The 11,608-nt window shown below is 41.2% G+C and overlaps 1 long non-coding RNA gene across 1 annotated transcript; it reads left to right on the top strand.

Moving 5' to 3' along the window:
* Positions 1–8,711: 8,711 nt before the first annotated feature.
* LOC149829007 (uncharacterized) lies at positions 8,712–11,344 on the top strand. Its single transcript, XR_016434099.1, has 2 exons — positions 8,712–9,324; positions 11,060–11,344. It is a non-coding gene; the product is annotated as an uncharacterized LOC149829007 (long non-coding RNA).
* The last annotated feature ends 264 nt before the right edge of the window (positions 11,345–11,608 follow it).

Genomic DNA, 11,608 nt, shown 5'->3' with positions numbered 1-11,608 from the left:
GCATGTGGTTTGGCTCAGTAGTGCAGCTCATACAAGAGATCATTCGGGCTTGTAAAATAGGTTCAGCAAGCCAAGCATGATGCACATAGTTCTCTGCGAAGCTCAACTAAAGTATACTTGTTTTTTTTTTTTGATTTATAACCCTAAGAAACCGCACCCAGCATGAAGACCTGGTTGCGCTGGCTCAGCCTGCCATACCTATGGTCGTCATGTCAGCAGCGCAAAACTCAGAGGCTAGGACCCCTTCCTTCCCCCCGGGGCCTATGCTATGCATTGGCTTGTGCAGAGCGAAGACGCCCATGAGAATCGAACCTTGACTGTCGATCTGGCAGCCAAGGACCCACCCCACTAAGCCAACTCCCCTTGGTGCAAGTATACTTGTTTTATTAAAAAGAAAAAGAATAAATAGTGTCATTTACATCAAGTAAATGATACATAACTGCTAGTTGAAGTACACAGCTCACAAAGGTTTACTGTTTGATTTCTAATTTTCTATGGTTATAGACGTTAAATATCATGTTGGGTTGGGTACCGGGTCCGCCCATGATGGGCGAGATCCGGACCCGGCCCACCATTTGAGGAGGGGACGGACGGTTTTGGAAACCACCCACCATTTGGACTCGTGGAATCATCATTCTCTCCAAGTGAGAGCACGCATCCGTTGAGCAAAAGCAAGTATAAACGATCCTCTCACGCTTCCGTTTCAGAGAAATGTATGTTTCGATTACTACAATGGTATCAGAGCTATCGTTTATTTATGCTATTTTATGCTTGCGGATGTATCCACGTATCCACCGTTATGCGTTCGTGGATGCACGTTGTGGGGCCATTGTCGGACCTGCCTGAAAGCCCTTGTACAGCAGGTCCGACCTTGGAGTGAGGCTGCATAATGGGCCCTTAGTCGGGCAGGCCACTGCAGCCCTGCGACAAGGTCGCAAACCTGGGCTACTACCAGGTGGGCTGCTGCGGTGCAGGCCCGGCCTCGTGCCAAATCCTGCGGCGCCTTCTTGGCCCCGAACCATATCCTACGGCGCTGGCCCAGCCTCGGGCCAGATTCGGGACCCTACAGATCGTGCGGGTTTTTGCTGCAGCCGCAGGCTATACGACTAGACAGTACCTAGTTTTTTACCCGATGGGCTCCTGTGGCGTAGGCCCGATTTTGGGTGAGGCTCTGCGGCAAAGACCGCAGTCCGAGACCCTATCCTACTGCATAGGCCGCAGGCTTAGCCCAGTCTGACCCAACCCTGCGGCATAGGCTGCAGGCCTAGCTCTTGGCCCTGCAGCACAGGCCGTGGGCCGAGTTCATTGAACTGCGGCACAGGCTGAGAAATTTTTGGCTGAACCCTGACAGGGCCAAGGTCCATGTGGGTCGAGGCATATTGGCTAGTGGTTGGAGCTGCAAACTCCCTTAGTTAAGCCACTACTAGGCCAGGGATACCCGGATCCGTATAACTTTATATAAATATTTTTTTTTAATTTGAATGCATGTAATATAATCATATTGATCATATAAGGAAATCTAAGTACTTTGGAAGTACTTACTCTATGTGTTAATTTTTTTAAAACAGTCATAATACAGTTTAGGTAAATATAATTATCTTAGGGAAAGTGGGAGATGATTGTGAACGAAGTGAGCTTTCGATTCCACGCCCTGTGAAAATTATATGTTATCTAATCGTGTGATTATGACTGCATATAGATGTGCTAATGATTAGATCATAACATGCTTGAATAACATTTTTTTTTGCGCATTGCTTTATTCTTATCTAAAAGGACATGGCTGCACCAAGTAAATCAATAATGGACTTGGCACGAATTGAAAAACTGAATGGTGATAATTATGATATATGGCATAGAAAGATTCAGTTTACACTGGAGGAGGCTGAGGCCTTGGAGGCTCTCAACCATACTGTGGAACGACCTGAAATTGGTACTGGGGCACAATCTCGTAAGGATATGGAAACCTATGAGAAATGGAAGCGCATGAATACTGTTGCGCGTGTCACCATGCTATGTTCTATGCAGGATGACATCATGTGCCAATTTGAGCATTATAAGACTGCTCAACAGATGTGGATGGCCCTTAAAGATAAGTTTGGGGGAACATCAGCCACAAAACTAAGGAGGCTGACCATCAGGTTCGATTCATACAGAAAGTCCCCTCAGCACACCATGAGCCAGCATCTCAGGGAGATGGCAAACATGATTAGAGAGCTCAATAGTGTAGGGCATACCCTTACAGATGAACAACAGGTCCAGGCTGTGATTCGTTCTCTGCCACACAGTTGAAAACATATGAAAATTAATATGACTCATAACGAAAGTATTAAGACTTTCGATGATATCGCCCGTCATGTAGAACTGGAAAATGATCGCCTTGAAGCGACTCAACAATCTGGCATGAGGGCATATGTGGCAGAAAGTTCGAAAAAGCAAAAATCTTTTAAGAAGAAATTCTATGAACCAAGAAGGTTCAAGAAGGGTAATAAGAAGGGACAAGACAAAGAGCAAGAAAAGAAGCCTTATCAACGCTCTGGGAAGCGTGGAAGCAAGAAAAATAAGGCAAATGCAAAATGCTTTAAGTGTGGCAATTTGGGTCACTATGCTCGTGAATGTCATGAGCAGGAGAAGGTACATTCTCTTATGACTCCTGTTTTTTGTACAAATGTTTGTAGTTGTGCACTAATTATTGAATCTAATCCTATGTGGATTATAGACTCAGGAGCCACTGACTATGTGACCAAAGACCGCACAAACTTCGTCGAATATAGGAAGATGTCATCTGGTTCGAAGTGGTTGTTCCTGGGGAATAACACTAGAGCAGAAGTCAAAGGAATCGGGACTTGCAAATTGGATTTGCGAGGAAGACGATCTCTATTATTATATGATGTTCTGCATGTTCCAGAGATTCGACGAAATTTAATTTCAGTTTCTGCTTTGTCTATGTTAAACTATAAACTTGTGTTTGGGGATGTCAATGTTGACATCATTTATGGACAAACTTCAGTTGCTTCTGGTTTCTTGATGAATGGTTTCTATGTGTTGGACACAGAACTTATTAATTTGAATGTTAATGATGAATGTTTCTCACTTATTTCAACTGCTAATAATATGGATGTGGATGTATCTGTATGGCATGCTCGGCTTGGACATATAGGGCAAAAGAGAATGGATAGGCTCGCACGAGAGGGTCTTTTGGGATCTCATGCTAAGATTGAAATGCCTATATGTGAGCATTGTCTTGCTAGAAAAGCAACTCGATTACCTTTTGGAAAGGCAATTAGAGCAACCTATCCTCTTCAATTAATTCATTCAGATATATGTGGGCCAATGAATGTGGCAACGAGGCATGGAGCTTCATATTTCATCACTTTTATTGATGATTATACACGATTTAGCCATGTGTATTTAATTACGCATAAATCTGAAGCATTGGATTGCTTTAGATCTTTTATGAACATGGTGGAGAATCAACTTGATCGTAGGATCAAGGCTTTGAGAACAGATCATGGACGTGAATATCTATCCGAACAATTCAAGGGATTGTGTGATGATAAAGGGATAGATAGACAATTAACTACTCCTCGAACTCCGCAACAAAATGGTGTTGCAGAAAGGAGGAATAGGACCCTCTTAGAGATGGTCAGGTCCATGATGGCGCAGGCAAATTTACCTATTTCCTTTTGGGGTGATTGCTTATTAACTGCCGCTCATGTATTAAATCGTGTACCATCTAAATCTATTTCTTCAACTCCCTATGAATTGTGGAAAGGCAGAAAGCCAGAATTGGCTTATCTCAGGCCCTGGGGGTCTGCTGCATATATCCATAATCTTTCCCATCAATATAAAAAATTGGGTCCTAGGGGAAAGAAGTGTATCTTTATAAGATACTGTGAACATTCAAAAGAATATGTATTCTTAGGAGAGAATACTGATGGGAGTATTTCTGAAATAGATTCTAGAGATGCCACATTTATTGAAAGTGAATTTCTTAAAAGGGGAGAGATAGAGCGTCACTTCCAGTTCTATGAATTGGATGATAAAGATCAATCTAAAGAGATTGATCATCATGTTTTAGAGACACAAGAGGTTGTGTTTATACCACTATTGGATAGTGGGAGTAACACTCAAGTGAATATTGATTTTGATGAAGATCTGACAACTCGAAAGAGTCTGAGGAAGAGAATTCCTCGTCGAAGATTCCAAATCGAAGGGGAAGCCTTTGTGGTTTTGCCCCAAGATGATAATATACCTAAGAGTGTTAGAGATGCTCTATCTTGTCCTAAAAGGAATGAATGGCACAAGGCAATGGAAGAGGAAATAAAATCCATGGCATCCAACGAGGTCTGGGATCTTGTTAATCTTCCAAAAGGAAGAAAACCTATTGGGAGCAAATGGGTTCTCAATATTAAAAGAAATGTTGATGGATCTATCGAGCGATATAAAGCTCGTTTGGTTGCTAAAGGATACACACAGATGGCAGAGATAGACTATGATGAAACATTCTCACCTGTGGTCAAATTGACCTCTATTTGCCTTTTGTTAGCCATAGTGTCACATATGGATTTAGAATTACATCAGATGGACGTTAAAACTGCATTCCTTAATGGAAAACTGGATGAAGAAATATATATGGTACAACCTGAGGGGTTTGTTACTGCTGGTTTTGAGCGCAAAGTGTGCAAGCTCAAACGATCCATTTATGGATTAAAGCAGTCATCCAGACAGTGGTATTTAAGGTTTCATGAGACCATCATGAGCAATGACTTTGCTATGATTGATGAGGACCACTGTGTTTATCTTAAGCGTCAAGATCCAAAATTTGTGATTCTAACTCTATATGTGGATGATATTTTATTGGCTAGTAATCATTTGGAGTTTCTAAAAACCATTAAAGAATGGTTGTCTATTCATTTTGAAATGAAAGACATGGGTGAAGCATGCTTTATGCTGGGCATAGAGATAAAAAGAGATCGTTCAAAAAGACTTCTTTCTCTTTCACAAGAATCATATATAAAGAAGGTCTTAGAACGATTTCATATGCAAGATTGTAAACCCATAGATACTCCTGTTGCAAAAGGAAATGATTTAAGTCTTAAGATGTGTCCAAAGGAATCTAAAGAAATAGAAGCTATGTCCAAAGTCCCTTACTCCAGTGCAGTAGGCAGCCTTATGTACCTTATGATGTGCACCCGACCTGACATATGTTATGCAGTAGGGTTGGTGAGTAGATATCAAGTTAATCCAGGACGAGACCATTGGAAGGCTGTCAAGAGGATTATGAGATATCTTAAAGGCACATCAGATTCAGTTCTTTGTTACCATGGTGGTAACATGCGTGTGGTAGGCTATACTGACGCAGATTGGGGTGGGGACCCTGATGAGCGTAAGTCTACGTCTGGCTATGTGTTCTTGATGAACAATGGAGCTATATCTTGGTGTAGCAAGAAGCAGACGTGTGTAGCCTTGTCCACAATGGAAGCTGAATTTGTTGCAGGATCGTTCGCAGTGCAAGAATGTGTTTGGTTAAGGAGATTCATCAAACATTTGGGACTCTCTTCTGAAGCAAAACTGCCAGTGACTTTATTCTGTAATAATCAAGCGGCAATTGCGTTTGCTAAGGATCCCAAGTTTCACAATAGAACCAAACATATTGATACGAGATGCAAGTATATGCGCGATATTGTATCTAAAGGCAAGGTTGCCTTGGCATATGTTAATACCCAAGATATGGTGGCAGATCCCTTTACTAAGCCTATCTATAGGGATTCTTATGTTAAACATGTAAAATCTATGGGTATTTGTAAGATTTGATATGCTAATGTTATTCATATTTTCTTTCTATGATCATTGTATAGTATGTTGCACATCTATATGAGTATGCTACCAGGTTTGAGATAAATCTTCTCACACGGATTTATCGCCTCAGACGCTGCTTGTGGGCGGGCTGAGATGAGATGTAACAAAATCCAGGATTGCTGAATTAAGAAGCATGTCGGATTTTGGGGATATCATGTGATTATAACTCAAAAGAGTGGGAGTACAATGAGTTATGATATCCGCCATATATACGTATATGGGATGCATCGCCCTAACCGGGTTAGGATGAGGTCTTGTGTATATTTAACTATATGAAGAGACCGACCTTGATATCTAAATATCAAGGGTAACCTGGTTGACCAGATCTGAGGACTTGGATAGACATTGCATGGGAATGTGCATCCTGAAGGACTCAAGTTAGTTTCTCGGGGAGGAACTGAACTAAAAAAAATATTTGTACGGCAAAGAATTTATGGTGTATGCATACACTCACTGGAGTGAGAAAGTCTTGCCGTAATACATGAGTCATACCACGTATGTCACACCATGACTATAAGTCGACCACAAAAGGAAATGAAGAATGGTCCCTGCTTCTTCATTGTGTGAGTCCTTAATATATATATAGATATAGATATATATATTTTGATGTCCTTATTGACTTTTAACCTTATTTTAAGGAGAAAGATGAGTGTTGCTACTTTAGCATGTTGCTTAAGGCCATGTATGATTCGGTCTAAAAGAACATGTCTGGGAAAGCAACTTATCTTGATTCAAAGAATAAGAGTTGGGAAGGAAGATCATTTGACATTTTCAGATTATGCACATGTTAAAGGCTAGCTTATTTTTTTCGCATCCTGGGGATGTTTTGGGTTTATGATGAAACATGTGGCATAATGAAAGGCCTTGTCTAGCATAGCTTAGCACTATAATATGTGCAGAGGGATTCAGTATGCTAGAATATGAAAAATGTATTTGATCTAGGACACAGTGAGCTTCTTACTTGGCTTGTGCAGGTATACTTTGTGTTATCTTATTGTTTGCAGGTTTAGGCTATTATGTTACACTAACCGGTACATAATATGCCTCCTCTCCCTAAGCTCATGGGTTGCACGGTCCATTTGCCAGTATGAATACACGATGTTATTCACCATATGAGCACATTTGATGTTCCTTCTTCTAAGATCTCTTCCCATCATGTGCGAGTGGGAGAATGTTGGGTTGGGTACCGGGTCCGCCTATGATGGGCGAGATCCGGACCCGGCCCACCATTTGAGGAGGGGACGAACGGTTTTGGAAACCACCCACTCCCCATTTACTGAGGCTCTCTCATTTGGGCGAAAACAGTGAAGACACAAAAAAGGTTTTCGTTTTTTTTTTCTTTGGAGTGTGCTTAAGGGAAAGAGAAGGCATTGTGTACGTTGGTACACAGTGGGTTACAGTGTCTTTGAGAGAGAGAAATCTCAGTAGAGAGATTTGTGCAAAGAGAAAAGAAACAGTAAGAAGAAGAAGAGAGTACGATTTCGTGGTGAATCAACGTGATTAGCATTTGGACTCGTGGAATCATCATTCTCTCCAAGTGAGAGCACGCATCCGTTGAGCAAAAGCAAGTATAAACGATCCTCTCACGCTTCCGTTTCAGAGAAAGGTATGTTTCGATTACTACATATCAAATATATGTTTTCTTTACCTCCTGATGATTAAGTCTAAGCTTGAGCTGTGTTTGAGTTTGTTAGAGATAATGATAATCAAAGTGAACTATAGCAGCCAGATAAGGCCAATTCAAGTGGAATGGTGCCACAAGAACCAAACCAAAACAGTCAGCTTATGCTAAGGATAGAGGACTAGCAAACTAAACTTGTCTCCCTGCAAGTTGTATGCTATCATAAATATCTGCAGTTACGTATATCAAGAAAATCTATACTCCAAAGAGTATAAATGTGTGGCATAACATACGATGGAAATACAAGCAATTGCAATCTTTTCTTCACTCAGCTGCTGTTGTTTATGCCTGGTTGAAACATGCCTTGTGCAGCCTGAAACCTGGTAAGTTTTGGACCCTACCTCGGGGGCAGGGGTCCTAGCCTCGGAGTTTTATGCTGCCAGCATGACGACCGTAGGTGTAACCGGCTGAGCCAGCGCGACCAGGTCTTTGTACCGGGTGCGGTTTTTTCAGGTTATAAATTCAAAAAAAAAGGTTTTGGACCCTATGGCCAAAATGACATCTTAATGGAGCCTAGCGCCTTGCCTGTTTATTAGTTGGACTTAAAAGGGACTAACCAGACACACCCAGAACTCATTCTGATAATGCCTGAGCCTAACCTGAACACTGTTTGTGCTCTTGATGGGCCTAGGTTTGGGTTAGGACCTATGTCACAGGGACACACCATTTTTGGGGTCATGTCCCAGATGACATGGACACCGACACTTACGGTATTATTTTAATAATATTTTAATACTTTTGAATGTTTTTCAATAAAACATGTATTTTTACCATTAAATTATTGAAAAAATAGTTTTTTATTGATTAAAAAAATTAAAAATCCGTGTCCTCATGTCCTATTTTCTGAAAAATTTTCAAACTTGCGCCACATGTCCTCATGTCCACGAATCTTTATGACATAAGTTAGGATTGTAGTGTCAGGCCCTAAGGGTATGTTTGATGCGCCGTTCCCAGCGTGATTCAGACGAAAATCTCACAGGGAAAGGTGATTTCCGACAAACGTTGGACGCGGCGAACGGCATTCCGCGCGTCCGCCGCGTCCTTATACCTATGATCTTTTCGTTCCACCCTCCCCCCTGTTACAAAAGTTACAGGAACGAGGAGAATGAAAATTTCTCGACGGGCGTGCCTCTCTCGCCCGAAATTTTCGAGTACGCACCAATGATCGGCAGAAGGGGAGGCGAAAACAGTAGTTAGAGGAGGAGGAGGGTGTTGGACGGCCGGCGGAGGGGGAGGCGAGGATTTGTTTTTCCGTTTTTCCCGTCCATCTCTTTTCCGTCGTTCCCTTCATTTTCCGGCGAATCTTCTCCCTCTTTCTCTTTGTCTCTTTTCTCTCCATTGGGAAATTAGAGTTAGGGTTTTGCACAGAGGGAGCAAACTCTCTCTCTCTCGGTTGCGATAGAGTTATTTCCTTTCTGGTTTACAAAGGGAGAGAGATGAAGGAATTCATGGGCATCGATCTGTTCATATAGTCTTCAGTGCCCTTTTGTCACTTTTTTTATGGTGTAATGAGAAAAGAAAGAGCGAAAAAGAAAAATGCAACTTGAAGTTTTTGAAGCTATGGTGCTCTGTTTTTTGCTTTGCAATTGGGAAATTTCATTCATATGGTGATCTTCGTCTCCAGGTTCGTTATCGGGTTTACGACGGTATGGCAGCTCGCGTTCGTGACTCTTGCGGTAGTCCCTTTGATTGCCATCATCGGCACTATTCACACAATTACGCTCGCCAAGCTTTCCACCAAGAGCCAAGATTCTCTGTCTGGAGAAGGAAACATTGCTGAGCAGGTACACACAAAATCAATACACAATAAAGAGACAAATTCCCTTCTGTTTTTGTTTGTTTTGGAGAATGAAATTCTCTATCTGAAAGTAGTTATTCCCAGAGAAGAAATGGATCCCTAACATTCCTGTTATAAGTTACAGATTTGCTGGCATGCCACCGGCATTGCCGACCAACATTGGTAGCTGGTTGATCACTAGCACCATATTCAATTTCTTTGTTTTCCAGTATCGGAAGAGGTGGTGGCAGCGCTACAACTATGTGTTGTCGGTTGCACTTGATGCAGGGACTGCATTCATGGGTATGCTGTTGTACTTTGCTTTGCAGATAGGCAATAGGAACGTCAAGTGGTGGGGGACTGAACTGGATCACTGTCCCTTGGCTTCATGTCCTACTGCTCCTGGAATTATTGTTAAAGGGTGCCCTGTTTTTTAGCTTGTCTTTCTTCTTTTTTGGTTTTCTTGTATATAAAGGCTTCCTTGTGCTGTACTCTAGGAATTAGAATGGCCTGTGAGCGAGATAGGTAATCTAAAACCAATTGAGAGACAATGTGCGGAACTGTGTGTGTGCAAGAGAAAGCTGAGTTATTCCAAGTTGACCTAACTTGTGAGTTAACTCTGTTGAGTCCCTGGTTGCAACCAAATGACAACCTCGACCAATTCGATCAAGCAAAATAACCAGTAGGTTCTTAGGAAAAAATGAAAGAGACTAGGGGTCAAATTAGATAGTTGGATGGCTAAGTCTTAGTATCATAACCGAAGAGTCTTGGGTTTAAATCCCACACAGATAATCCCCCAACAGGCCTATCAAAAAGAAAAAATGAAGGAGGTTAGATTATTTTTTTTAACCCACAAGCACATTGGAGCTCAACAGTGGTTGTTGTTTGTTACAATCGAGCCAAGTTTGAGATCATAAAGAGCTAAACAAGCTGAGCTCGAGCTGGCTTGTTTACAATTGTTTCATAGCTAGAATTAATGGGGTTTCAAACAAATATGTTGTTTGAGAGATGAAAGCAATAAAATCTTATCTTTAAACCTATAGCTTGCAAAACCAAATACTTTGATCATTTGTTTTACAACATATTATCTGATGTAAAATATATCTAATATATATATTACCATTTAAAGAGGTTAATTATATGAACTGAGCTGAGCCGAACACCTGATGTTCATGTTCAGCTTCCATGCCGAGGTTATTTTATGAATTTGAATGAGTTCTTTACAAGCCAAACATGAGTTGGGCAATGAGCAGCTTAGCTTGTTTCTCAGCCCTACTTGTGCATGATATTGTTGTGCAGGATCCTTAAAAAAAAAAGAAAAAATCAATAATTGGCCTATGCCTTTCACAATCATTGAACTTTTGCTAGAGGATCGGGATTAGGAGCCACATATTACGTTACAGTCCTGTTCTTCTGCACTGAAAGTAGTTCAAAGGCTTGGATATAAGAGTGGCTTTGCTAGAGGATTGGGATTAGGAGCCATATATTTCATTGTTTTTTGTTGCTATGCACCTCTTCTTCTCTGCTTTCATGCACTTTGTTGTTTGTTTTTCTTTCGTTTCATGTTGATTGTGTTTTTCTTTCAGCTTGATGCAATTTGTTATATTGATGATTTTTGGTTCCTTATGCTACAATGTCACAAGGTGCTACTGATCAAGTTTCCATTGCACCTGCTGAGGATGCTACTATCACAAGGTGCTACTGATCAAGTTGTTATATTGACGATTTCTGGTTTCTTTCAGGTTGTGTTTTTGAGGTTGCAGGGATTTACTGATTTGAGTTCTTGGAGGAGTGAAATTCTGGGAAATTTGTAACTTCTTTTGGTGTCTCCAATTTGTTTTCTGGAGTTGAGATTGAAGGGAAAAGTGGGTTTCACTTTGTTTCATGTTGCAGTATGTATTTGGCTTAGTTAATGCATGTTGGGAGGGGGGCTATTGTGACTGATTTGGATTGATGATTTTGGTCTGTAATTTGTGCATTCTTGTAGCGTTCATTCTGATATATGTTAATGATGGTTGTAATGCGAACTGTGTATACATGAGTAATATGATTGATGGGCTCAATAGTTGTTGAACATTACCTGAAATTATTGACAAAGGCTCTTACAAGAGTAAAATCTCATGGTTGAGTCATTTTTCACTTCATTAAGGTATATATTTTTCATAGCTCTCAGGGGGACTTTGATGGTGCTCTCTCATTAGAGGGAGGGACAAGTAGACAGCACGGGTTAGTTACAGGAAGTTGCATGGGCAACAATGAAGGCTGGGTTCAACCAAATGGCCTCTTGCCCA

The sequence above is a fragment of the Nuphar pumila genome, chromosome 9 (genome assembly GCF_984573655.1).
Source record: "Nuphar pumila chromosome 9, dmNupPumi1.hap1.1, whole genome shotgun sequence".
Lineage (NCBI taxonomy): Eukaryota > Viridiplantae > Streptophyta > Magnoliopsida > Nymphaeales > Nymphaeaceae > Nuphar > Nuphar pumila.
This window is presented reverse-complemented; position numbering and strand designations above follow the sequence as displayed.